The following is a 26,094-nucleotide window of genomic DNA, read 5'->3' on the forward strand; positions in this document are numbered from 1 at the left end:
GGAGTTGATCAGCAGAAATGGCAGTGGTGGGATTCGAATCCACGCCTCTTTCGAGACAGGAATCTGGATCCAGCGCCTTAGACCGCTCGGCCACACTACCAGACGGCAGCGCCGCCTCATTTTCTTGTATTTCCAATTGTCCTCCTGCATAACAACAGATGCAAGGTCACATGATAAGGGTTCCATGATTCCTCTCGGACTCGCACAGCTGCTGGGATGTCCTCTCGGACTCGCACAGCTACAATGTCAATTTCGCAGCAGATATTGATAGCCCATCAGTCCAGTCAAAAATCAATGGTAAGCTGAGTCTATCTTCTCAGACTCTTTTCAGCTACAAATGTATCTGTGAGTGCGTGAGAATATGGGTTCGCTTATGATTTGGTCAAATAACCATGAGCTGCTTGACATTACTGCAATTTCGAATCTCGCTTTGCTAAATGATTTCACCCATTGCTCGAAACAGGACGACTTTCACGTTTACACGGAACATGAAACACACCGGACGACAGGGAAAATGCACAAACCTGAGCAGGCCGTAATCCACATCATACCGTGCAGCATAGTTTCAGTCGCTGTGTCTGTTTTTTTTTCAGAATAAGAGTCCCAAAGAATGTTCTCCACCCTAAAACCGGAGGTAACATTACAATCCGAGAACGACAGATCACATTGTGAGAATGCTCTGACCTCGGAGCCAGTTCTAGAAGCCACTTTCCTTGCCTTTTACCTTAACCGTGCAATGTGCTGCAGAGATGTTCACACCTGGACATGAGCCACATGGATACCAACTGCGTTGGAAACCTATGTGGGAATCGACGACAAGCGACTCAATAAATTTTGCTAAATTCCATGGTGCTTTTTAGAAATGCAGTTTCTGTTCACCTCAATCAAAACGGCAGTTTCTGAACATAGTAACAGAAGTCAAAAGGTAATTACCTCACCCCACCCTCACTCCGGAAGAGGTGCTAACTGCCCTTGAGTGCTCTTTGTTCTCGATGTGAAGAGCTTTCACGCCTGAGTCACCTTCACGTCTCTGGTTGCTGAGTGAATCACAAAGAAGGAATTTCACCAGAGCTGCAACTGCCTCACTTCTCCACTCGCCCTCCCCGTTTACATTTTCCTGCTCGTCAGTGATTTAAAGAAAACCAAATGGATGCGATGTCATTCTGTAGCCTCTCTGTCGATTCCACCGTTTCAGTTCCAACATGACTTAGATCTCGGGGCGGACCTTAATACTAGCGACGCTATGAATGCGCAAGTCGAAAGGTTCCTCTGAGAGTGCAATTTCTTTCATTGCTGTTGCTGATTGAATGAGCCACGAACGTGCGAATTGCTCCAAAACATGATTCAGGATATCTGGTGCCAATTCTCGCACGTTGAATCACGATTGACAGCTTCCAAATGAGGTCTTTCTGAGACGACCTTGGGGTACATTTGACAGACAGACAAGTTCAGGAATTCGTGGTGCGCTGTGACACCAGCGCATCAGCTTCTTTCCTGTCTTTGAACCGAGCCGTCGGCGCAAGGAAGGCAAATGCGGTACTGCTTTTCGTGGAAGGATCAGAAGGCGGTAACTACATTCTCCAACAGAATGGCATATGATCAGAACCAGGTTGGAGAAAAACCTAACAACGCTTTGCACTGTAATTAAATGGAATTGCATTACATTTCACTACCAGAGCAGATTTGTTCAAGCAAATTCGAAGGCAGGTTTGCAGATGGGAAAGCATGCAAGAAAGCTCAGCTCTTGTCCATGTAAAAGGCTGCAGTTGAAGAACAAAACAGTTTCTGCCCAGTTTCGAACTGGGGACCTTTCGCGTGTTAGGCGAACGTGATGACCACTACACTACAGAAACGAGCCACTGCCGTGCGTGCTCCGGCTCACTGGCGTCCAGCACTGAAAGTTGAATCCGTTCTACGTTTCACCTTTTTGTTTCCAATAGCTCGGAGGAGGCTATTACACTCAGAAAATTGCAAAGGTAATCGGGTGAGTTTCTGGATATGGTGCGTTGAGAGGGTTTGGGGCCAAATGCTGGGGAACGGGACTTGTTTAGTTTTGGCTATGTGGTGAGCATGGACGAGGTCCACCGAAGTATCTTTTTCCACGATGTACCCCAATAACGTCATGTTGCTTCCACCGGCTTTAAAGGATTACTTTTTAGCGGAGTTTGCCATCGCAGTCAGTGGCACAATCATTTAGTCTGTTCGACTGCTCACGGGAAAGGTAGTATTGTGAAACACTGCAGAAACGAACGACTTCCTTACTTTAGCTCCGACTGACCATACTCTGTGAAATTTTCACAGATCCTCAGCTGAGGATTTTTGCTGCTGGAAGTTACCTCAGAAACTCTGTTAAATCGAAATGTATTGAGCGAATCGCAAAACAGAAAGCATTTAACACGGAACACAAACGAAACTGGCATTTTCAGACACAGAGATGCATGAATGCTAAATGTGATAAAGTCCGAGGGCATGAGTCATAAAGTAATCTCACAACTAACAACAGGGCATTTCCAAACGACTCTTTCAAACATACTGCAGCCTTAGTGCACCACCACTTTCCAGACAATGCTGAAAAGATAGAAAGAAAGAACATAATAAGAATTGGCCGTAAAAAGTGAATTTCACCAATCACAGTCTCGATTAGATTACCTTTCCCTTCCGATGTTTCCAGGACGGAAGTGGAAGATATTCAATAAGGTATGACATCGAAATTCATTGGGACGATTTTCCCATTAGCTAGAAACCCAAATAACCAACGAGTAGAGTCACCGTAGGACTTCGTTTCACAACAGCGATGAAATAACAGTCTCCATTCGGTTCCAGTAAAAGCTCAACTTGCCTGGGACGGCAGAACTGTTTGCGATTTTCCGCGCGGGAGGCGAACACGATCATGACAGTAGAGACATTTTGAAATATATGGCAGTATCCCACACCACAGTTAACTCCCTGGGAAGCAAACACATTTTACTTTTGTTTTCAAAATCAATAGACAGTGGGCAACGAAACAGCATTTTAACAAGCTGCAGCGTTGGAGTTGATCAGCAGAAATGGCAGTGGTGGGATTCGAATCCACGCCTCTTTCGAGACAGGAATCTGGATCCAGCGCCTTAGACCGCTCGGCCACACTACCAGACGGCAGCGCCGCCTCATTTTCTTGTATTTCCAATTGTCCTCCTGCATAACAACAGATGCAAAGTCACATGATAAGGGTTCCATGATTCCTCTCGGACTCGCACAGCTGCTGGGATGTCCTCTCGGACTCGCACAGCTACAATGTCAATTTCGCAGCAGATATTGATAGCCCATCAGTCCAGTCAAAAATCAATGGTAAGCTGAGTCTATCTTCTCAGACTCTTTTCAGCTACAAATGTATCTGTGAGTGCGTGAGAATATGGGTTCGCTTATGATTTGGTCAAATAACCATGAGCTGCTTGACATTACTGCAATTTCGAATCTCGCTTTGCTAAATGATTTCACCCATTGCTCGAAACAGGACGACTTTCACGTTTACACGGAACATGAAACACACCGGACGACAGGGAAAATGCACAAACCTGAGCAGGCCGTAATCCACATCATACCGTGCAGCATAGTTTCAGTCGCTGTGTCTGTTTTTTTTTCAGAATAAGAGTCCCAAAGAATGTTCTCCACCCTAAAACCGGAGGTAACATTACAATCCGAGAACGACAGATCACATTGTGAGAATGCTCTGACCTCGGAGCCAGTTCTAGAAGCCACTTTCCTTGCCTTTTACCTTAACCGTGCAATGTGCTGCAGAGATGTTCACACCTGGACATGAGCCACATGGATACCAACTGCGTTGGAAACCTATGTGGGAATCGACGACAAGCGACACAATAAATTTTGCTAAATTCCATGGTGCTTTTTAGAAATGCAGTTTCTGTTCACCTCAATCAAAACGGCAGTTTCTGAACATAGTAACAGAAGTCAAAAGGTAATTACCTCACCCCACCCTCACTCCGGAAGAGGTGCTAACTGCCCTTGAGTGCTTTTTGTTCTCGATGTGAAGAGCTTTCACGCCTGAGTCACCTTCACGTCTCTGGTTGCTGAGTGAATCACAAAGAAGGAATTTCACCAGAGCTGCAACTGCCTCACTTCTCCACTCGCCCTCCCCGTTTACATTTTCCTGCTCGTCAGTGATTTAAAGAAAACCAAATGGATGCGATGTCATTCTGTAGCCTCTCTGTCGATTCCACCGTTTCAGTTCCAACATGACTTAGATCTCGGGGCGGACCTTAATACTAGCGACGCTATGAATGCGCAAGTCGAAAGGTTCCTCTGAGAGTGCAATTTCTTTCATTGCTGTTGCTGATTGAATGAGCCACGAACGTGCGAATTGCTCCAAAACATGATTCAGGATATCTGGTGCCAATTCTCGCACGTTGAATCACGATTGACAGCTTCCAAATGAGGTCTTTCTGAGACGACCTTGGGGTACATTTGACAGACAGACAAGTTCAGGAATTCGTGGTGCGCTGTGACACCAGCGCATCAGCTTCTTTCCTGTCTTTGAACCGAGCCGTCGGCGCAAGGAAGGCAAATGCGGTACTGCTTTTCGTGGAAGGATCAGAAGGCGGTAACTACATTCTCCAACAGAATGGCATATGATCAGAACCAGGTTGGAGAAAAACCTAACAACGCTTTGCACTGTAATTAAATGGAATTGCATTACATTTCACTACCAGAGCAGATTTGTTCAAGCAAATTCGAAGGCAGGTTTGCAGATGGGAAAGCATGCAAGAAAGCTCAGCTCTTGTCCATGTAAAAGGCTGCAGTTGAAGAACAAAACAGTTTCTGCCCAGTTTCGAACTGGGGACCTTTCGCGTGTTAGGCGAACGTGATGACCACTACACTACAGAAACGAGCCACTGCCGTGCGTGCTCCGGCTCACTGGCGTCCAGCACTGAAAGTTGAATCCGTTCTACGTTTCACCTTTTTGTTTCCAATAGCTCGGAGGAGGCTATTACACTCAGAAAATTGCAAAGGTAATCGGGTGAGTTTCTGGATATGGTGCGTTGAGAGGGTTTGGGGCCAAATGCTGGGGAACGGGACTTGTTTAGTTTTGGCTATGTGGTGAGCATGGACGAGGTCCACCGAAGTATCTTTTTCCACGATGTACCCCAATAACGTCATGTTGCTTCCACCGGCTTTAAAGGATTACTTTTTAGCGGAGTTTGCCATCGCAGTCAGTGGCACAATCATTTAGTCTGTTCGACTGCTCACGGGAAAGGTAGTATTGTGAAACACTGCAGAAACGAACGACTTCCTTACTTTAGCTCCGACTGACCATACTCTGTGAAATTTTCACAGATCCTCAGCTGAGGATTTTTGCTGCTGGAAGTTACCTCAGAAACTCTGTTAAATCGAAATGTATTGAGCGAATCGCAAAACAGAAAGCATTTAACACGGAACACAAACGAAACTGGCATTTTCAGACACAGAGATGCATGAATGCTAAATGTGATAAAGTCCGAGGGCATGAGTCATAAAGTAATCTCACAACTAACAACAGGGCATTTCCAAACGACTCTTTCAAACATACTGCAGCCTTAGTGCACCACCACTTTCCAGACAATGCTGAAAAGATAGAAAGAAAGAACATAATAAGAATTGGCCGTAAAAAGTGAATTTCACCAATCACAGTCTCGATTAGATTACCTTTCCCTTCCGATGTTTCCAGGACGGAAGTGGAAGATATTCAATAAGGTATGACATCGAAATTCATTGGGACGATTTTCCCATTAGCTAGAAACCCAAATAACCAACGAGTAGAGTCACCGTAGGACTTCGTTTCACAACAGCGATGAAATAACAGTCTCCATTCGGTTCCAGTAAAAGCTCAACTTGCCTGGGACGGCAGAACTGTTTGCGATTTTCCGCGCGGGAGGCGAACACGATCATGACAGTAGAGACATTTTGAAATATATGGCAGTATCCCACACCACAGTTAACTCCCTGGGAAGCAAACACATTTTACTTTTGTTTTCAAAATCAATAGACAGTGGGCAACGAAACAGCATTTTAACAAGCTGCAGCGTTGGAGTTGATCAGCAGAAATGGCAGTGGTGGGATTCGAATCCACGCCTCTTTCGAGACAGGAATCTGGATCCAGCGCCTTAGACCGCTCGGCCACACTACCAGACGGCAGCGCCGCCTCATTTTCTTGTATTTCCAATTGTCCTCCTGCATAACAACAGATGCAAAGTCACATGATAAGGGTTCCATGATTCCTCTCGGACTCGCACAGCTGCTGGGATGTCCTCTCGGACTCGCACAGCTACAATGTCAATTTCGCAGCAGATATTGATAGCCCATCAGTCCAGTCAAAAATCAATGGTAAGCTGAGTCTATCTTCTCAGACTCTTTTCAGCTACAAATGTATCTGTGAGTGCGTGAGAATATGGGTTCGCTTATGATTTGGTCAAATAACCATGAGCTGCTTGACATTACTGCAATTTCGAATCTCGCTTTGCTAAATGATTTCACCCATTGCTCGAAACAGGACGACTTTCACGTTTACACGGAACATGAAACACACCGGACGACAGGGAAAATGCACAAACCTGAGCAGGCCGTAATCCACATCATACCGTGCAGCATAGTTTCAGTCGCTGTGTCTGTTTTTTTTTCAGAATAAGAGTCCCAAAGAATGTTCTCCACCCTAAAACCGGAGGTAACATTACAATCCGAGAACGACAGATCACATTGTGAGAATGCTCTGACCTCGGAGCCAGTTCTAGAAGCCACTTTCCTTGCCTTTTACCTTAACCGTGCAATGTGCTGCAGAGATGTTCACACCTGGACATGAGCCACATGGATACCAACTGCGTTGGAAACCTATGTGGGAATCGACGACAAGCGACTCAATAAATTTTGCTAAATTCCATGGTGCTTTTTAGAAATGCAGTTTCTGTTCACCTCAATCAAAACGGCAGTTTCTGAACATAGTAACAGAAGTCAAAAGGTAATTACCTCACCCCACCCTCACTCCGGAAGAGGTGCTAACTGCCCTTGAGTGCTCTTTGTTCTCGATGTGAAGAGCTTTCACGCCTGAGTCACCTTCACGTCTCTGGTTGCTGAGTGAATCACAAAGAAGGAATTTCACCAGAGCTGCAACTGCCTCACTTCTCCACTCGCCCTCCCCGTTTACATTTTCCTGCTCGTCAGTGATTTAAAGAAAACCAAATGGATGCGATGTCATTCTGTAGCCTCTCTGTCGATTCCACCGTTTCAGTTCCAACATGACTTAGATCTCGGGGCGGACCTTAATACTAGCGACGCTATGAATGCGCAAGTCGAAAGGTTCCTCTGAGAGTGCAATTTCTTTCATTGCTGTTGCTGATTGAATGAGCCACGAACGTGCGAATTGCTCCAAAACATGATTCAGGATATCTGGTGCCAATTCTCGCACGTTGAATCACGATTGACAGCTTCCAAATGAGGTCTTTCTGAGACGACCTTGGGGTACATTTGACAGACAGACAAGTTCAGGAATTCGTGGTGCGCTGTGACACCAGCGCATCAGCTTCTTTCCTGTCTTTGAACCGAGCCGTCGGCGCAAGGAAGGCAAATGCGGTACTGCTTTTCGTGGAAGGATCAGAAGGCGGTAACTACATTCTCCAACAGAATGGCATATGATCAGAACCAGGTTGGAGAAAAACCTAACAACGCTTTGCACTGTAATTAAATGGAATTGCATTACATTTCACTACCAGAGCAGATTTGTTCAAGCAAATTCGAAGGCAGGTTTGCAGATGGGAAAGCATGCAAGAAAGCTCAGCTCTTGTCCATGTAAAAGGCTGCAGTTGAAGAACAAAACAGTTTCTGCCCAGTTTCGAACTGGGGACCTTTCGCGTGTTAGGCGAACGTGATGACCACTACACTACAGAAACGAGCCACTGCCGTGCGTGCTCCGGCTCACTGGCGTCCAGCACTGAAAGTTGAATCCGTTCTACGTTTCACCTTTTTGTTTCCAATAGCTCGGAGGAGGCTATTACACTCAGAAAATTGCAAAGGTAATCGGGTGAGTTTCTGGATATGGTGCGTTGAGAGGGTTTGGGGCCAAATGCTGGGGAACGGGACTTGTTTAGTTTTGGCTATGTGGTGAGCATGGACGAGGTCCACCGAAGTATCTTTTTCCACGATGTACCCCAATAACGTCATGTTGCTTCCACCGGCTTTAAAGGATTACTTTTTAGCGGAGTTTGCCATCGCAGTCAGTGGCACAATCATTTAGTCTGTTCGACTGCTCACGGGAAAGGTAGTATTGTGAAACACTGCAGAAACGAACGACTTCCTTACTTTAGCTCCGACTGACCATACTCTGTGAAATTTTCACAGATCCTCAGCTGAGGATTTTTGCTGCTGGAAGTTACCTCAGAAACTCTGTTAAATCGAAATGTATTGAGCGAATCGCAAAACAGAAAGCATTTAACACGGAACACAAACGAAACTGGCATTTTCAGACACAGAGATGCATGAATGCTAAATGTGATAAAGTCCGAGGGCATGAGTCATAAAGTAATCTCACAACTAACAACAGGGCATTTCCAAACGACTCTTTCAAACATACTGCAGCCTTAGTGCACCACCACTTTCCAGACAATGCTGAAAAGATAGAAAGAAAGAACATAATAAGAATTGGCCGTAAAAAGTGAATTTCACCAATCACAGTCTCGATTAGATTACCTTTCCCTTCCGATGTTTCCAGGACGGAAGTGGAAGATATTCAATAAGGTATGACATCGAAATTCATTGGGACGATTTTCCCATTAGCTAGAAACCCAAATAACCAACGAGTAGAGTCACCGTAGGACTTCGTTTCACAACAGCGATGAAATAACAGTCTCCATTCGGTTCCAGTAAAAGCTCAACTTGCCTGGGACGGCAGAACTGTTTGCGATTTTCCGCGCGGGAGGCGAACACGATCATGACAGTAGAGACATTTTGAAATATATGGCAGTATCCCACACCACAGTTAACTCCCTGGGAAGCAAACACATTTTACTTTTGTTTTCAAAATCAATAGACAGTGGGCAACGAAACAGCATTTTAACAAGCTGCAGCGTTGGAGTTGATCAGCAGAAATGGCAGTGGTGGGATTCGAATCCACGCCTCTTTCGAGACAGGAATCTGGATCCAGCGCCTTAGACCGCTCGGCCACACTACCAGACGGCAGCGCCGCCTCATTTTCTTGTATTTCCAATTGTCCTCCTGCATAACAACAGATGCAAAGTCACATGATAAGGGTTCCATGATTCCTCTCGGACTCGCACAGCTGCTGGGATGTCCTCTCGGACTCGCACAGCTACAATGTCAATTTCGCAGCAGATATTGATAGCCCATCAGTCCAGTCAAAAATCAATGGTAAGCTGAGTCTATCTTCTCAGACTCTTTTCAGCTACAAATGTATCTGTGAGTGCGTGAGAATATGGGTTCGCTTATGATTTGGTCAAATAACCATGAGCTGCTTGACATTACTGCAATTTCGAATCTCGCTTTGCTAAATGATTTCACCCATTGCTCGAAACAGGACGACTTTCACGTTTACACGGAACATGAAACACACCGGACGACAGGGAAAATGCACAAACCTGAGCAGGCCGTAATCCACATCATACCGTGCAGCATAGTTTCAGTCGCTGTGTCTGTTTTTTTTTCAGAATAAGAGTCCCAAAGAATGTTCTCCACCCTAAAACCGGAGGTAACATTACAATCCGAGAACGACAGATCACATTGTGAGAATGCTCTGACCTCGGAGCCAGTTCTAGAAGCCACTTTCCTTGCCTTTTACCTTAACCGTGCAATGTGCTGCAGAGATGTTCACACCTGGACATGAGCCACATGGATACCAACTGCGTTGGAAACCTATGTGGGAATCGACGACAAGCGACTCAATAAATTTTGCTAAATTCCATGGTGCTTTTTAGAAATGCAGTTTCTGTTCACCTCAATCAAAACGGCAGTTTCTGAACATAGTAACAGAAGTCAAAAGGTAATTACCTCACCCCACCCTCACTCCGGAAGAGGTGCTAACTGCCCTTGAGTGCTCTTTGTTCTCGATGTGAAGAGCTTTCACGCCTGAGTCACCTTCACGTCTCTGGTTGCTGAGTGAATCACAAAGAAGGAATTTCACCAGAGCTGCAACTGCCTCACTTCTCCACTCGCCCTCCCCGTTTACATTTTCCTGCTCGTCAGTGATTTAAAGAAAACCAAATGGATGCGATGTCATTCTGTAGCCTCTCTGTCGATTCCACCGTTTCAGTTCCAACATGACTTAGATCTCGGGGCGGACCTTAATACTAGCGACGCTATGAATGCGCAAGTCGAAAGGTTCCTCTGAGAGTGCAATTTCTTTCATTGCTGTTGCTGATTGAATGAGCCACGAACGTGCGAATTGCTCCAAAACATGATTCAGGATATCTGGTGCCAATTCTCGCACGTTGAATCACGATTGACAGCTTCCAAATGAGGTCTTTCTGAGACGACCTTGGGGTACATTTGACAGACAGACAAGTTCAGGAATTCGTGGTGCGCTGTGACACCAGCGCATCAGCTTCTTTCCTGTCTTTGAACCGAGCCGTCGGCGCAAGGAAGGCAAATGCGGTACTGCTTTTCGTGGAAGGATCAGAAGGCGGTAACTACATTCTCCAACAGAATGGCATATGATCAGAACCAGGTTGGAGAAAAACCTAACAACGCTTTGCACTGTAATTAAATGGAATTGCATTACATTTCACTACCAGAGCAGATTTGTTCAAGCAAATTCGAAGGCAGGTTTGCAGATGGGAAAGCATGCAAGAAAGCTCAGCTCTTGTCCATGTAAAAGGCTGCAGTTGAAGAACAAAACAGTTTCTGCCCAGTTTCGAACTGGGGACCTTTCGCGTGTTAGGTGAACGTGATGACCACTACACTACAGAAACGAGCCACTGCCGTGCGTGCTCCGGCTCACTGGCGTCCAGCACTGAAAGTTGAATCCGTTCTACGTTTCACCTTTTTGTTTCCAATAGCTCGGAGGAGGCTATTACACTCAGAAAATTGCAAAGGTAATCGGGTGAGTTTCTGGATATGGTGCGTTGAGAGGGTTTGGGGCCAAATGCTGGGGAACGGGACTTGTTTAGTTTTGGCTATGTGGTGAGCATGGACGAGGTCCACCGAAGTATCTTTTTCCACGATGTACCCCAATAACGTCATGTTGCTTCCACCGGCTTTAAAGGATTACTTTTTAGCGGAGTTTGCCATCGCAGTCAGTGGCACAATCATTTAGTCTGTTCGACTGCTCACGGGAAAGGTAGTATTGTGAAACACTGCAGAAACGAACGACTTCCTTACTTTAGCTCCGACTGACCATACTCTGTGAAATTTTCCCAGATCCTCAGCTGAGGATTTTTGCTGCTGGAAGTTACCTCAGAAACTCTGTTAAATCGAAATGTATTGAGCGAATCGCAAAACAGAAAGCATTTAACACGGAACACAAACGAAACTGGCATTTTCAGACACAGAGATGCATGAATGCTAAATGTGATAAAGTCCGAGGGCATGAGTCATAAAGTAATCTCACAACTAACAACAGGGCATTTCCAAACGACTCTTTCAAACATACTGCAGCCTTAGTGCACCACCACTTTCCAGACAATGCTGAAAAGATAGAAAGAAAGAACATAATAAGAATTGGCCGTAAAAAGTGAATTTCACCAATCACAGTCTCGATTAGATTACCTTTCCCTTCCGATGTTTCCAGGACGGAAGTGGAAGATATTCAATAAGGTATGACATCGAAATTCATTGGGACGATTTTCCCATTAGCTAGAAACCCAAATAACCAACGAGTAGAGTCACCGTAGGACTTCGTTTCACAACAGCGATGAAATAACAGTCTCCATTCGGTTCCAGTAAAAGCTCAACTTGCCTGGGACGGCAGAACTGTTTGCGATTTTCCGCGCGGGAGGCGAACACGATCATGACAGTAGAGACATTTTGAAATATATGGCAGTATCCCACACCACAGTTAACTCCCTGGGAAGCAAACACATTTTACTTTTGTTTTCAAAATCAATAGACAGTGGGCAACGAAACAGCATTTTAACAAGCTGCAGCGTTGGAGTTGATCAGCAGAAATGGCAGTGGTGGGATTCGAATCCACGCCTCTTTCGAGACAGGAATCTGGATCCAGCGCCTTAGACCGCTCGGCCACACTACCAGACGGCAGCGCCGCCTCATTTTCTTGTATTTCCAATTGTCCTCCTGCATAACAACAGATGCAAAGTCACATGATAAGGGTTCCATGATTCCTCTCGGACTCGCACAGCTGCTGGGATGTCCTCTCGGACTCGCACAGCTACAATGTCAATTTCGCAGCAGATATTGATAGCCCATCAGTCCAGTCAAAAATCAATGGTAAGCTGAGTCTATCTTCTCAGACTCTTTTCAGCTACAAATGTATCTGTGAGTGCGTGAGAATATGGGTTCGCTTATGATTTGGTCAAATAACCATGAGCTGCTTGACATTACTGCAATTTCGAATCTCGCTTTGCTAAATGATTTCACCCATTGCTCGAAACAGGACGACTTTCACGTTTACACGGAACATGAAACACACCGGACGACAGGGAAAATGCACAAACCTGAGCAGGCCGTAATCCACATCATACCGTGCAGCATAGTTTCAGTCGCTGTGTCTGTTTTTTTTTCAGAATAAGAGTCCCAAAGAATGTTCTCCACCCTAAAACCGGAGGTAACATTACAATCCGAGAACGACAGATCACATTGTGAGAATGCTCTGACCTCGGAGCCAGTTCTAGAAGCCACTTTCCTTGCCTTTTACCTTAACCGTGCAATGTGCTGCAGAGATGTTCACACCTGGACATGAGCCACATGGATACCAACTGCGTTGGAAACCTATGTGGGAATCGACGACAAGCGACTCAATAAATTTTGCTAAATTCCATGGTGCTTTTTAGAAATGCAGTTTCTGTTCACCTCAATCAAAACGGCAGTTTCTGAACATAGTAACAGAAGTCAAAAGGTAATTACCTCACCCCACCCTCACTCCGGAAGAGGTGCTAACTGCCCTTGAGTGCTCTTTGTTCTCGATGTGAAGAGCTTTCACGCCTGAGTCACCTTCACGTCTCTGGTTGCTGAGTGAATCACAAAGAAGGAATTTCACCAGAGCTGCAACTGCCTCACTTCTCCACTCGCCCTCCCCGTTTACATTTTCCTGCTCGTCAGTGATTTAAAGAAAACCAAATGGATGCGATGTCATTCTGTAGCCTCTCTGTCGATTCCACCGTTTCAGTTCCAACATGACTTAGATCTCGGGGCGGACCTTAATACTAGCGACGCTATGAATGCGCAAGTCGAAAGGTTCCTCTGAGAGTGCAATTTCTTTCATTGCTGTTGCTGATTGAATGAGCCACGAACGTGCGAATTGCTCCAAAACATGATTCAGGATATCTGGTGCCAATTCTCGCACGTTGAATCACGATTGACAGCTTCCAAATGAGGTCTTTCTGAGACGACCTTGGGGTACATTTGACAGACAGACAAGTTCAGGAATTCGTGGTGCGCTGTGACACCAGCGCATCAGCTTCTTTCCTGTCTTTGAACCGAGCCGTCGGCGCAAGGAAGGCAAATGCGGTACTGCTTTTCGTGGAAGGATCAGAAGGCGGTAACTACATTCTCCAACAGAATGGCATATGATCAGAACCAGGTTGGAGAAAAACCTAACAACGCTTTGCACTGTAATTAAATGGAATTGCATTACATTTCACTACCAGAGCAGATTTGTTCAAGCAAATTCGAAGGCAGGTTTGCAGATGGGAAAGCATGCAAGAAAGCTCAGCTCTTGTCCATGTAAAAGGCTGCAGTTGAAGAACAAAACAGTTTCTGCCCAGTTTCGAACTGGGGACCTTTCGCGTGTTAGGCGAACGTGATGACCACTACACTACAGAAACGAGCCACTGCCGTGCGTGCTCCGGCTCACTGGCGTCCAGCACTGAAAGTTGAATCCGTTCTACGTTTCACCTTTTTGTTTCCAATAGCTCGGAGGAGGCTATTACACTCAGAAAATTGCAAAGGTAATCGGGTGAGTTTCTGGATATGGTGCGTTGAGAGGGTTTGGGGCCAAATGCTGGGGAACGGGACTTGTTTAGTTTTGGCTATGTGGTGAGCATGGACGAGGTCCACCGAAGTATCTTTTTCCACGATGTACCCCAATAACGTCATGTTGCTTCCACCGGCTTTAAAGGATTACTTTTTAGCGGAGTTTGCCATCGCAGTCAGTGGCACAATCATTTAGTCTGTTCGACTGCTCACGGGAAAGGTAGTATTGTGAAACACTGCAGAAACGAACGACTTCCTTACTTTAGCTCCGACTGACCATACTCTGTGAAATTTTCACAGATCCTCAGCTGAGGATTTTTGCTGCTGGAAGTTACCTCAGAAACTCTGTTAAATCGAAATGTATTGAGCGAATCGCAAAACAGAAAGCATTTAACACGGAACACAAACGAAACTGGCATTTTCAGACACAGAGATGCATGAATGCTAAATGTGATAAAGTCCGAGGGCATGAGTCATAAAGTAATCTCACAACTAACAACAGGGCATTTCCAAACGACTCTTTCAAACATACTGCAGCCTTAGTGCACCACCACTTTCCAGACAATGCTGAAAAGATAGAAAGAAAGAACATAATAAGAATTGGCCGTAAAAAGTGAATTTCACCAATCACAGTCTCGATTAGATTACCTTTCCCTTCCGATGTTTCCAGGACGGAAGTGGAAGATATTCAATAAGGTATGACATCGAAATTCATTGGGACGATTTTCCCATTAGCTAGAAACCCAAATAACCAACGAGTAGAGTCACCGTAGGACTTCGTTTCACAACAGCGATGAAATAACAGTCTCCATTCGGTTCCAGTAAAAGCTCAACTTGCCTGGGACGGCAGAACTGTTTGCGATTTTCCGCGCGGGAGGCGAACACGATCATGACAGTAGAGACATTTTGAAATATATGGCAGTATCCCACACCACAGTTAACTCCCTGGGAAGCAAACACATTTTACTTTTGTTTTCAAAATCAATAGACAGTGGGCAACGAAACAGCATTTTAACAAGCTGCAGCGTTGGAGTTGATCAGCAGAAATGGCAGTGGTGGGATTCGAATCCACGCCTCTTTCGAGACAGGAATCTGGATCCAGCGCCTTAGACCGCTCGGCCACACTACCAGACGGCAGCGCCGCCTCATTTTCTTGTATTTCCAATTGTCCTCCTGCATAACAACAGATGCAAAGTCACATGATAAGGGTTCCATGATTCCTCTCGGACTCGCACAGCTGCTGGGATGTCCTCTCGGACTCGCACAGCTACAATGTCAATTTCGCAGCAGATATTGATAGCCCATCAGTCCAGTCAAAAATCAATGGTAAGCTGAGTCTATCTTCTCAGACTCTTTTCAGCTACAAATGTATCTGTGAGTGCGTGAGAATATGGGTTCGCTTATGATTTGGTCAAATAACCATGAGCTGCTTGACATTACTGCAATTTCGAATCTCGCTTTGCTAAATGATTTCACCCATTGCTCGAAACAGGACGACTTTCACGTTTACACGGAACATGAAACACACCGGACGACAGGGAAAATGCACAAACCTGAGCAGGCCGTAATCCACATCATACCGTGCAGCATAGTTTCAGTCGCTGTGTCTGTTTTTTTTTCAGAATAAGAGTCCCAAAGAATGTTCTCCACCCTAAAACCGGAGGTAACATTACAATCCGAGAACGACAGATCACATTGTGAGAATGCTCTGACCTCGGAGCCAGTTCTAGAAGCCACTTTCCTTGCCTTTTACCTTAACCGTGCAATGTGCTGCAGAGATGTTCACACCTGGACATGAGCCACATGGATACCAACTGCGTTGGAAACCTATGTGGGAATCGACGACAAGCGACTCAATAAATTTTGCTAAATTCCATGGTGCTTTTTAGAAATGCAGTTTCTGTTCACCTCAATCAAAACGGCAGTTTCTGAACATAGTAACAGAAGTCAAAAGGTAATTACCTCACCCCACCCTCACTCCGGAAGAGGTGCTAACTGCCCTTGAGTGCTCTTTGTTCTCGATGTGAAGAGCTTTCACGCCTGAGTCACCTTCACGTCTCTGGTTGCTGAGTGAATCACAAAGAAGGAATTTCACCAGAGCTGCAACTGCCTCACTTCTCCACTCGCCCTCCCCGTTTACATTTTCCTGCTCGTCAGTGATTTAAAGAAAACCAAATGGATGCGATGTCATTCTGTAGCCTCTCTGTCGATTCCACCGTTTCAGTTCCAACATGACTTAGATCTCGGGGCGGACCTTAATACTAGCGACGCTATGAATGCGCAAGTCGAAAGGTTCCTCTGAGAGTGCAATTTCTTTCATTGCTGTTGCTGATTGAATGAGCCACGAACGTGCGAATTGCTCCAAAACATGATTCAGGATATCTGGTGCCAATTCTCGCACGTTGAATCACGATTGACAGCTTCCAAATGAGGTCTTTCTGAGACGACCTTGGGGTACATTTGACAGACAGACAAGTTCAGGAATTCGTGGTGCGCTGTGACACCAGCGCATCAGCTTCTTTCCTGTCTTTGAACCGAGCCGTCGGCGCAAGGAAGGCAAATGCGGTACTGCTTTTCGTGGAAGGATCAGAAGGCGGTAACTACATTCTCCAACAGAATGGCATATGATCAGAACCAGGTTGGAGAAAAACCTAACAACGCTTTGCACTGTAATTAAATGGAATTGCATTACATTTCACTACCAGAGCAGATTTGTTCAAGCAAATTCGAAGGCAGGTTTGCAGATGGGAAAGCATGCAAGAAAGCTCAGCTCTTGTCCATGTAAAAGGCTGCAGTTGAAGAACAAAACAGTTTCTGCCCAGTTTCGAACTGGGGACCTTTCGCGTGTTAGGCGAACGTGATGACCACTACACTACAGAAACGAGCCACTGCCGTGCGTGCTCCGGCTCACTGGCGTCCAGCACTGAAAGTTGAATCCGTTCTACGTTTCACCTTTTTGTTTCCAATAGCTCGGAGGAGGCTATTACACTCAGAAAATTGCAAAGGTAATCGGGTGAGTTTCTGGATATGGTGCGTTGAGAGGGTTTGGGGCCAAATGCTGGGGAACGGGACTTGTTTAGTTTTGGCTATGTGGTGAGCATGGACGAGGTCCACCGAAGTATCTTTTTCCACGATGTACCCCAATAACGTCATGTTGCTTCCACCGGCTTTAAAGGATTACTTTTTAGCGGAGTTTGCCATCGCAGTCAGTGGCACAATCATTTAGTCTGTTCGACTGCTCACGGGAAAGGTAGTATTGTGAAACACTGCAGAAACGAACGACTTCCTTACTTTAGCTCCGACTGACCATACTCTGTGAAATTTTCACAGATCCTCAGCTGAGGATTTTTGCTGCTGGAAGTTACCTCAGAAACTCTGTTAAATCGAAATGTATTGAGCGAATCGCAAAACAGAAAGCATTTAACACGGAACACAAACGAAACTGGCATTTTCAGACACAGAGATGCATGAATGCTAAATGTGATAAAGTCCGAGGGCATGAGTCATAAAGTAATCTCACAACTAACAACAGGGCATTTCCAAACGACTCTTTCAAACATACTGCAGCCTTAGTGCACCACCACTTTCCAGACAATGCTGAAAAGATAGAAAGAAAGAACATAATAAGAATTGGCCGTAAAAAGTGAATTTCACCAATCACAGTCTCGATTAGATTACCTTTCCCTTCCGATGTTTCCAGGACGGAAGTGGAAGATATTCAATAAGGTATGACATCGAAATTCATTGGGACGATTTTCCCATTAGCTAGAAACCCAAATAACCAACGAGTAGAGTCACCGTAGGACTTCGTTTCACAACAGCGATGAAATAACAGTCTCCATTCGGTTCCAGTAAAAGCTCAACTTGCCTGGGACGGCAGAACTGTTTGCGATTTTCCGCGCGGGAGGCGAACACGATCATGACAGTAGAGACATTTTGAAATATATGGCAGTATCCCACACCACAGTTAACTCCCTGGGAAGCAAACACATTTTACTTTTGTTTTCAAAATCAATAGACAGTGGGCAACGAAACAGCATTTTAACAAGCTGCAGCGTTGGAGTTGATCAGCAGAAATGGCAGTGGTGGGATTCGAATCCACGCCTCTTTCGAGACAGGAATCTGGATCCAGCGCCTTAGACCGCTCGGCCACACTACCAGACGGCAGCGCCGCCTCATTTTCTTGTATTTCCAATTGTCCTCCTGCATAACAACAGATGCAAAGTCACATGATAAGGGTTCCATGATTCCTCTCGGACTCGCACAGCTGCTGGGATGTCCTCTCGGACTCGCACAGCTACAATGTCAATTTCGCAGCAGATATTGATAGCCCATCAGTCCAGTCAAAAATCAATGGTAAGCTGAGTCTATCTTCTCAGACTCTTTTCAGCTACAAATGTATCTGTGAGTGCGTGAGAATATGGGTTCGCTTATGATTTGGTCAAATAACCATGAGCTGCTTGACATTACTGCAATTTCGAATCTCGCTTTGCTAAATGATTTCACCCATTGCTCGAAACAGGACGACTTTCACGTTTACACGGAACATGAAACACACCGGACGACAGGGAAAATGCACAAACCTGAGCAGGCCGTAATCCACATCATACCGTGCAGCATAGTTTCAGTCGCTGTGTCTGTTTTTTTTTCAGAATAAGAGTCCCAAAGAATGTTCTCCACCCTAAAACCGGAGGTAACATTACAATCCGAGAACGACAGATCACATTGTGAGAATGCTCTGACCTCGGAGCCAGTTCTAGAAGCCACTTTCCTTGCCTTTTACCTTAACCGTGCAATGTGCTGCAGAGATGTTCACACCTGGACATGAGCCACATGGATACCAACTGCGTTGGAAACCTATGTGGGAATCGACGACAAGCGACTCAATAAATTTTGCTAAATTCCATGGTGCTTTTTAGAAATGCAGTTTCTGTTCACCTCAATCAAAACGGCAGTTTCTGAACATAGTAACAGAAGTCAAAAGGTAATTACCTCACCCCACCCTCACTCCGGAAGAGGTGCTAACTGCCCTTGAGTGCTTTTTGTTCTCGATGTGAAGAGCTTTCACGCCTGAGTCACCTTCACGTCTCTGGTTGCTGAGTGAATCACAAAGAAGGAATTTCACCAGAGCTGCAACTGCCTCACTTCTCCACTCGCCCTCCCCGTTTACATTTTCCTGCTCGTCAGTGATTTAAAGAAAACCAAATGGATGCGATGTCATTCTGTAGCCTCTCTGTCGATTCCACCGTTTCAGTTCCAACATGACTTAGATCTCGGGGCGGACCTTAATACTAGCGACGCTATGAATGCGCAAGTCGAAAGGTTCCTCTGAGAGTGCAATTTCTTTCATTGCTGTTGCTGATTGAATGAGCCACGAACGTGCGAATTGCTCCAAAACATGATTCAGGATATCTGGTGCCAATTCTCGCACGTTGAATCACGATTGACAGCTTCCAAATGAGGTCTTTCTGAGACGACCTTGGGGTACATTTGACAGACAGACAAGTTCAGGAATTCGTGGTGCGCTGTGACACCAGCGCATCAGCTTCTTTCCTGTCTTTGAACCGAGCCGTCGGCGCAAGGAAGGCAAATGCGGTACTGCTTTTCGTGGAAGGATCAGAAGGCGGTAACTACATTCTCCAACAGAATGGCATATGATCAGAACCAGGTTGGAGAAAAACCTAACAACGCTTTGCACTGTAATTAAATGGAATTGCATTACATTTCACTACCAGAGCAGATTTGTTCAAGCAAATTCGAAGGCAGGTTTGCAGATGGGAAAGCATGCAAGAAAGCTCAGCTCTTGTCCATGTAAAAGGCTGCAGTTGAAGAACAAAACAGTTTCTGCCCAGTTTCGAACTGGGGACCTTTCGCGTGTTAGGCGAACGTGATGACCACTACACTACAGAAACGAGCCACTGCCGTGCGTGCTCCGGCTCACTGGCGTCCAGCACTGAAAGTTGAATCCGTTCTACGTTTCACCTTTTTGTTTCCAATAGCTCGGAGGAGGCTATTACACTCAGAAAATTGCAAAGGTAATCGGGTGAGTTTCTGGATATGGTGCGTTGAGAGGGTTTGGGGCCAAATGCTGGGGAACGGGACTTGTTTAGTTTTGGCTATGTGGTGAGCATGGACGAGGTCCACCGAAGTATCTTTTTCCACGATGTACCCCAATAACGTCATGTTGCTTCCACCGGCTTTAAAGGATTACTTTTTAGCGGAGTTTGCCATCGCAGTCAGTGGCACAATCATTTAGTCTGTTCGACTGCTCACGGGAAAGGTAGTATTGTGAAACACTGCAGAAACGAACGACTTCCTTACTTTAGCTCCGACTGACCATACTCTGTGAAATTTTCACAGATCCTCAGCTGAGGATTTTTGCTGCTGGAAGTTACCTCAGAAACTCTGTTAAATCGAAATGTATTGAGCGAATCGCAAAACAGAAAGCATTTAACACGGAACACAAACGAAACTGGCATTTTCAGACACAGAGATGCATGAATGCTAAATGTGATAAAGTCCGAGGGCATGAGTCATAAAGTAATCTCACAACTAACAACAGGGCATTTCCAAACGACTCTTTCAAACATACTGCAGCCTTAGTGCACCACCACTTTCCAGACAATGCTGAAAAGATAGAAAGAAAGAACATAATAAGAATTGGCCGTAAAAAGTGAATTTCACCAATCACAGTCTCGATTAGATTACCTTTCCCTTCCGATGTTTCCAGGACGGAAGTGGAAGATATTCAATAAGGTATGACATCGAAATTCATTGGGACGATTTTCCCATTAGCTAGAAACCCAAATAACCAACGAGTAGAGTCACCGTAGGACTTCGTTTCACAACAGCGATGAAATAACAGTCTCCATTCGGTTCCAGTAAAAGCTCAACTTGCCTGGGACGGCAGAACTGTTTGCGATTTTCCGCGCGGGAGGCGAACACGATCATGACAGTAGAGACATTTTGAAATATATGGCAGTATCCCACACCACAGTTAACTCCCTGGGAAGCAAACACATTTTACTTTTGTTTTCAAAATCAATAGACAGTGGGCAACGAAACAGCATTTTAACAAGCTGCAGCGTTGGAGTTGATCAGCAGAAATGGCAGTGGTGGGATTCGAATCCACGCCTCTTTCGAGACAGGAATCTGGATCCAGCGCCTTAGACCGCTCGGCCACACTACCAGACGGCAGCGCCGCCTCATTTTCTTGTATTTCCAATTGTCCTCCTGCATAACAACAGATGCAAAGTCACATGATAAGGGTTCCATGATTCCTCTCGGACTCGCACAGCTGCTGGGATGTCCTCTCGGACTCGCACAGCTACAATGTCAATTTCGCAGCAGATATTGATAGCCCATCAGTCCAGTCAAAAATCAATGGTAAGCTGAGTCTATCTTCTCAGACTCTTTTCAGCTACAAATGTATCTGTGAGTGCGTGAGAATATGGGTTCGCTTATGATTTGGTCAAATAACCATGAGCTGCTTGACATTACTGCAATTTCGAATCTCGCTTTGCTAAATGATTTCACCCATTGCTCGAAACAGGACGACTTTCACGTTTACACGGAACATGAAACACACCGGACGACAGGGAAAATGCACAAACCTGAGCAGGCCGTAATCCACATCATACCGTGCAGCATAGTTTCAGTCGCTGTGTCTGTTTTTTTTTCAGAATAAGAGTCCCAAAGAATGTTCTCCACCCTAAAACCGGAGGTAACATTACAATCCGAGAACGACAGATCACATTGTGAGAATGCTCTGACCTCGGAGCCAGTTCTAGAAGCCACTTTCCTTGCCTTTTACCTTAACCGTGCAATGTGCTGCAGAGATGTTCACACCTGGACATGAGCCACATGGATACCAACTGCGTTGGAAACCTATGTGGGAATCGACGACAAGCGACTCAATAAATTTTGCTAAATTCCATGGTGCTTTTTAGAAATGCAGTTTCTGTTCACCTCAATCAAAACGGCAGTTTCTGAACATAGTAACAGAAGTCAAAAGGTAATTACCTCACCCCACCCTCACTCCGGAAGAGGTGCTAACTGCCCTTGAGTGCTTTTTGTTCTCGATGTGAAGAGCTTTCACGCCTGAGTCACCTTCACGTCTCTGGTTGCTGAGTGAATCACAAAGAAGGAATTTCACCAGAGCTGCAACTGCCTCACTTCTCCACTCGCCCTCCCCGTTTACATTTTCCTGCTCGTCAGTGATTTAAAGAAAACCAAATGGATGCGATGTCATTCTGTAGCCTCTCTGTCGATTCCACCGTTTCAGTTCCAACATGACTTAGATCTCGGGGCGGACCTTAATACTAGCGACGCTATGAATGCGCAAGTCGAAAGGTTCCTCTGAGAGTGCAATTTCTTTCATTGCTGTTGCTGATTGAATGAGCCACGAACGTGCGAATTGCTCCAAAACATGATTCAGGATATCTGGTGCCAATTCTCGCACGTTGAATCACGATTGACAGCTTCCAAATGAGGTCTTTCTGAGACGACCTTGGGGTACATTTGACAGACAGACAAGTTCAGGAATTCGTGGTGCGCTGTGACACCAGCGCATCAGCTTCTTTCCTGTCTTTGAACCGAGCCGTCGGCGCAAGGAAGGCAAATGCGGTACTGCTTTTCGTGGAAGGATCAGAAGGCGGTAACTACATTCTCCAACAGAATGGCATATGATCAGAACCAGGTTGGAGAAAAACCTAACAACGCTTTGCACTGTAATTAAATGGAATTGCATTACATTTCACTACCAGAGCAGATTTGTTCAAGCAAATTCGAAGGCAGGTTTGCAGATGGGAAAGCATGCAAGAAAGCTCAGCTCTTGTCCATGTAAAAGGCTGCAGTTGAAGAACAAAACAGTTTCTGCCCAGTTTCGAACTGGGGACCTTTCGCGTGTTAGGCGAACGTGATGACCACTACACTACAGAAACGAGCCACTGCCGTGCGTGCTCCGGCTCACTGGCGTCCAGCACTGAAAGTTGAATCCGTTCTACGTTTCACCTTTTTGTTTCCAATAGCTCGGAGGAGGCTATTACACTCAGAAAATTGCAAAGGTAATCGGGTGAGTTTCTGGATATGGTGCGTTGAGAGGGTTTGGGGCCAAATGCTGGGGAACGGGACTTGTTTAGTTTTGGCTATGTGGTGAGCATGGACGAGGTCCACCGAAGTATCTTTTTCCACGATGTACCCCAATAACGTCATGTTGCTTCCACCGGCTTTAAAGGATTACTTTTTAGCGGAGTTTGCCATCGCAGTCAGTGGCACAATCATTTAGTCTGTTCGACTGCTCACGGGAAAGGTAGTATTGTGAAACACTGCAGAAACGAACGACTTCCTTACTTTAGCTCCGACTGACCATACTCTGTGAAATTTTCACAGATCCTCAGCTGAGGATTTTTGCTGCTGGAAGTTACCTCAGAAACTCTGTTAAATCGAAATGTATTGAGCGAATCGCAAAACAGAAAGCATTTAACACGGAACACAAACGAAACTGGCATTTTCAGACACAGAGATGCATGAATGCTAAATGTGATAAAGTCCGAGGGCATGAGTCATAAAGTAATCTCACAACTAACAACAGGGCATTTCCAAACGACTCTTTCAAACATACTGCAGCCTTAGTGCACCACCACTTTCCAGACAATGCTGAAAAGATAGAAAGAAAGAACATAATAAGAATTGGCCGTAAAAAGTGAATTTCACCAATCACAGTCTCGATTAGATTACCTTTCCCTTCCGATGTTTCCAGGACGGAAGTGGAAGATATTCAATAAGGTATGACATCGAAATTCATTGGGACGATTTTCCCATTAGCTAGAAACCCAAATAACCAACGAGTAGAGTCACCGTAGGACTTCGTTTCACAACAGCGATGAAATAACAGTCTCCATTCGGTTCCAGTAAAAGCTCAACTAGCCTGGGACGGCAGAACTGTTTGCGATTTTCCGCGCGGGAGGCGAACACGATCATGACAGTAGAGACATTTTGAAATATATGGCAGTATCCCACACCACAGTTAACTCCCTGGGAAGCAAACACATTTTACTTTTGTTTTCAAAATCAATAGACAGTGGGCAACGAAACAGCATTTTAACAAGCTGCAGCGTTGGAGTTGATCAGCAGAAATGGCAGTGGTGAGATTCGAATCCACGCCTCTTTCGAGACAGGAATCTGGATCCAGCGCCTTAGACCGCTCGGCCACACTACCAGACGGCAGCGCCGCCTCATTTTCTTGTATTTCCAATTGTCCTCCTGCATAACAACAGATGCAAAGTCACATGATAAGGGTTCCATGATTCCTCTCGGACTCGCACAGCTGCTGGGATGTCCTCTCGGACTCGCACAGCTACAATGTCAATTTCGCAGCAGATATTGATAGCCCATCAGTCCAGTCAAAAATCAATGGTAAGCTGAGTCTATCTTCTCAGACTCTTTTCAGCTACAAATGTATCTGTGAGTGCGTGAGAATATGGGTTCGCTTATGATTTGGTCAAATAACCATGAGCTGCTTGACATTACTGCAATTTCGAATCTCGCTTTGCTAAATGATTTCACCCATTGCTCGAAACAGGACGACTTTCACGTTTACACGGAACATGAAACACACCGGACGACAGGGAAAATGCACAAACCTGAGCAGGCCGTAATCCACATCATACCGTGCAGCATAGTTTCAGTCGCTGTGTCTGTTTTTTTTTTCAGAATAAGAGTCCCAAAGAATGTTCTCCACCCTAAAACCGGAGGTAACATTACAATCCGAGAACGACAGATCACATTGTGAGAATGCTCTGACCTCGGAGCCAGTTCTAGAAGCCACTTTCCTTGCCTTTTACCTTAACCGTGCAATGTGCTGCAGAGATGTTCACACCTGGACATGAGCCACATGGATACCAACTGCGTTGGAAACCTATGTGGGAATCGACGACAAGCGACTCAATAAATTTTGCTAAATTCCATGGTGCTTTTTAGAAATGCAGTTTCTGTTCACCTCAATCAAAACGGCAGTTTCTGAACATAGTAACAGAAGTCAAAAGGTAATTACCTCACCCCACCCTCACTCCGGAAGAGGTGCTAACTGCCCTTGAGTGCTTTTTGTTCTCGATGTGAAGAGCTTTCACGCCTGAGTCACCTTCACGTCTCTGGTTGCTGAGTGAATCACAAAGAAGGAATTTCACCAGAGCTGCAACTGCCTCACTTCTCCACTCGCCCTCCCCGTTTACATTTTCCTGCTCGTCAGTGATTTAAAGAAAACCAAATGGATGCGATGTCATTCTGTAGCCTCTCTGTCGATTCCACCGTTTCAGTTCCAACATGACTTAGATCTCGGGGCGGACCTTAATACTAGCGACGCTATGAATGCGCAAGTCGAAAGGTTCCTCTGAGAGTGCAATTTCTTTCATTGCTGTTGCTGATTGAATGAGCCACGAACGTGCGAATTGCTCCAAAACATGATTCAGGATATCTGGTGCCAATTCTCGCACGTTGAATCACGATTGACAGCTTCCAAATGAGGTCTTTCTGAGACGACCTTGGGGTACATTTGACAGACAGACAAGTTCAGGAATTCGTGGTGCGCTGTGACACCAGCGCATCAGCTTCTTTCCTGTCTTTGAACCGAGCCGTCGGCGCAAGGAAGGCAAATGCGGTACTGCTTTTCGTGGAAGGATCAGAAGGCGGTAACTACATTCTCCAACAGAATGGCATATGATCAGAACCAGGTTGGAGAAAAACCTAACAACGCTTTGCACTGTAATTAAATGGAATTGCATTACATTTCACTACCAGAGCAGATTTGTTCAAGCAAATTCGAAGGCAGGTTTGCAGATGGGAAAGCATGCAAGAAAGCTCAGCTCTTGTCCATGTAAAAGGCTGCAGTTGAAGAACAAAACAGTTTCTGCCCAGTTTCGAACTGGGGACCTTCCGCGTGTTAGGCGAACGTGATGACCACTACACTACAGAAAC

General features: G+C 45.5%; 8 non-coding genes across 8 annotated transcripts; all 8 read right to left on the bottom strand.

Annotated features, from left to right (window-relative positions):
* Positions 1-1,780: 1,780 nt before the first annotated feature.
* trnav-aac (transfer RNA valine (anticodon AAC)) lies at positions 1,781-1,853 on the bottom strand. The gene has a single exon. It is a non-coding gene; the product is annotated as a tRNA-Val (tRNA).
* A 2,957-nt stretch (positions 1,854-4,810) lies between these two features.
* Positions 4,811-4,883, bottom strand: trnav-aac (transfer RNA valine (anticodon AAC)). Its single transcript has one exon. It is a non-coding gene; the product is annotated as a tRNA-Val (tRNA).
* A 2,957-nt stretch (positions 4,884-7,840) lies between these two features.
* Positions 7,841-7,913, bottom strand: trnav-aac (transfer RNA valine (anticodon AAC)). The gene has a single exon. It is a non-coding gene; the product is annotated as a tRNA-Val (tRNA).
* A 5,987-nt stretch (positions 7,914-13,900) lies between these two features.
* On the bottom strand, positions 13,901-13,973 carry trnav-aac (transfer RNA valine (anticodon AAC)). The gene has a single exon. It is a non-coding gene; the product is annotated as a tRNA-Val (tRNA).
* Positions 13,974-16,930: 2,957 nt separating this feature from the next.
* trnav-aac (transfer RNA valine (anticodon AAC)) lies at positions 16,931-17,003 on the bottom strand. Its single transcript has one exon. It is a non-coding gene; the product is annotated as a tRNA-Val (tRNA).
* Positions 17,004-19,960: 2,957 nt separating this feature from the next.
* trnav-aac (transfer RNA valine (anticodon AAC)) lies at positions 19,961-20,033 on the bottom strand. Its single transcript has one exon. It is a non-coding gene; the product is annotated as a tRNA-Val (tRNA).
* A 2,957-nt stretch (positions 20,034-22,990) lies between these two features.
* On the bottom strand, positions 22,991-23,063 carry trnav-aac (transfer RNA valine (anticodon AAC)). The gene has a single exon. It is a non-coding gene; the product is annotated as a tRNA-Val (tRNA).
* A 2,958-nt stretch (positions 23,064-26,021) lies between these two features.
* trnav-aac (transfer RNA valine (anticodon AAC)) lies at positions 26,022-26,094 on the bottom strand. Its single transcript has one exon. It is a non-coding gene; the product is annotated as a tRNA-Val (tRNA).

The sequence above is a fragment of the Chiloscyllium plagiosum genome, unplaced genomic scaffold (genome assembly GCF_037043375.1).
Source record: "Chiloscyllium plagiosum isolate Xiang-an unplaced genomic scaffold, Cpla_swu_hap1 HiC_scaffold_42, whole genome shotgun sequence".
Lineage (NCBI taxonomy): Eukaryota > Metazoa > Chordata > Chondrichthyes > Orectolobiformes > Hemiscylliidae > Chiloscyllium > Chiloscyllium plagiosum.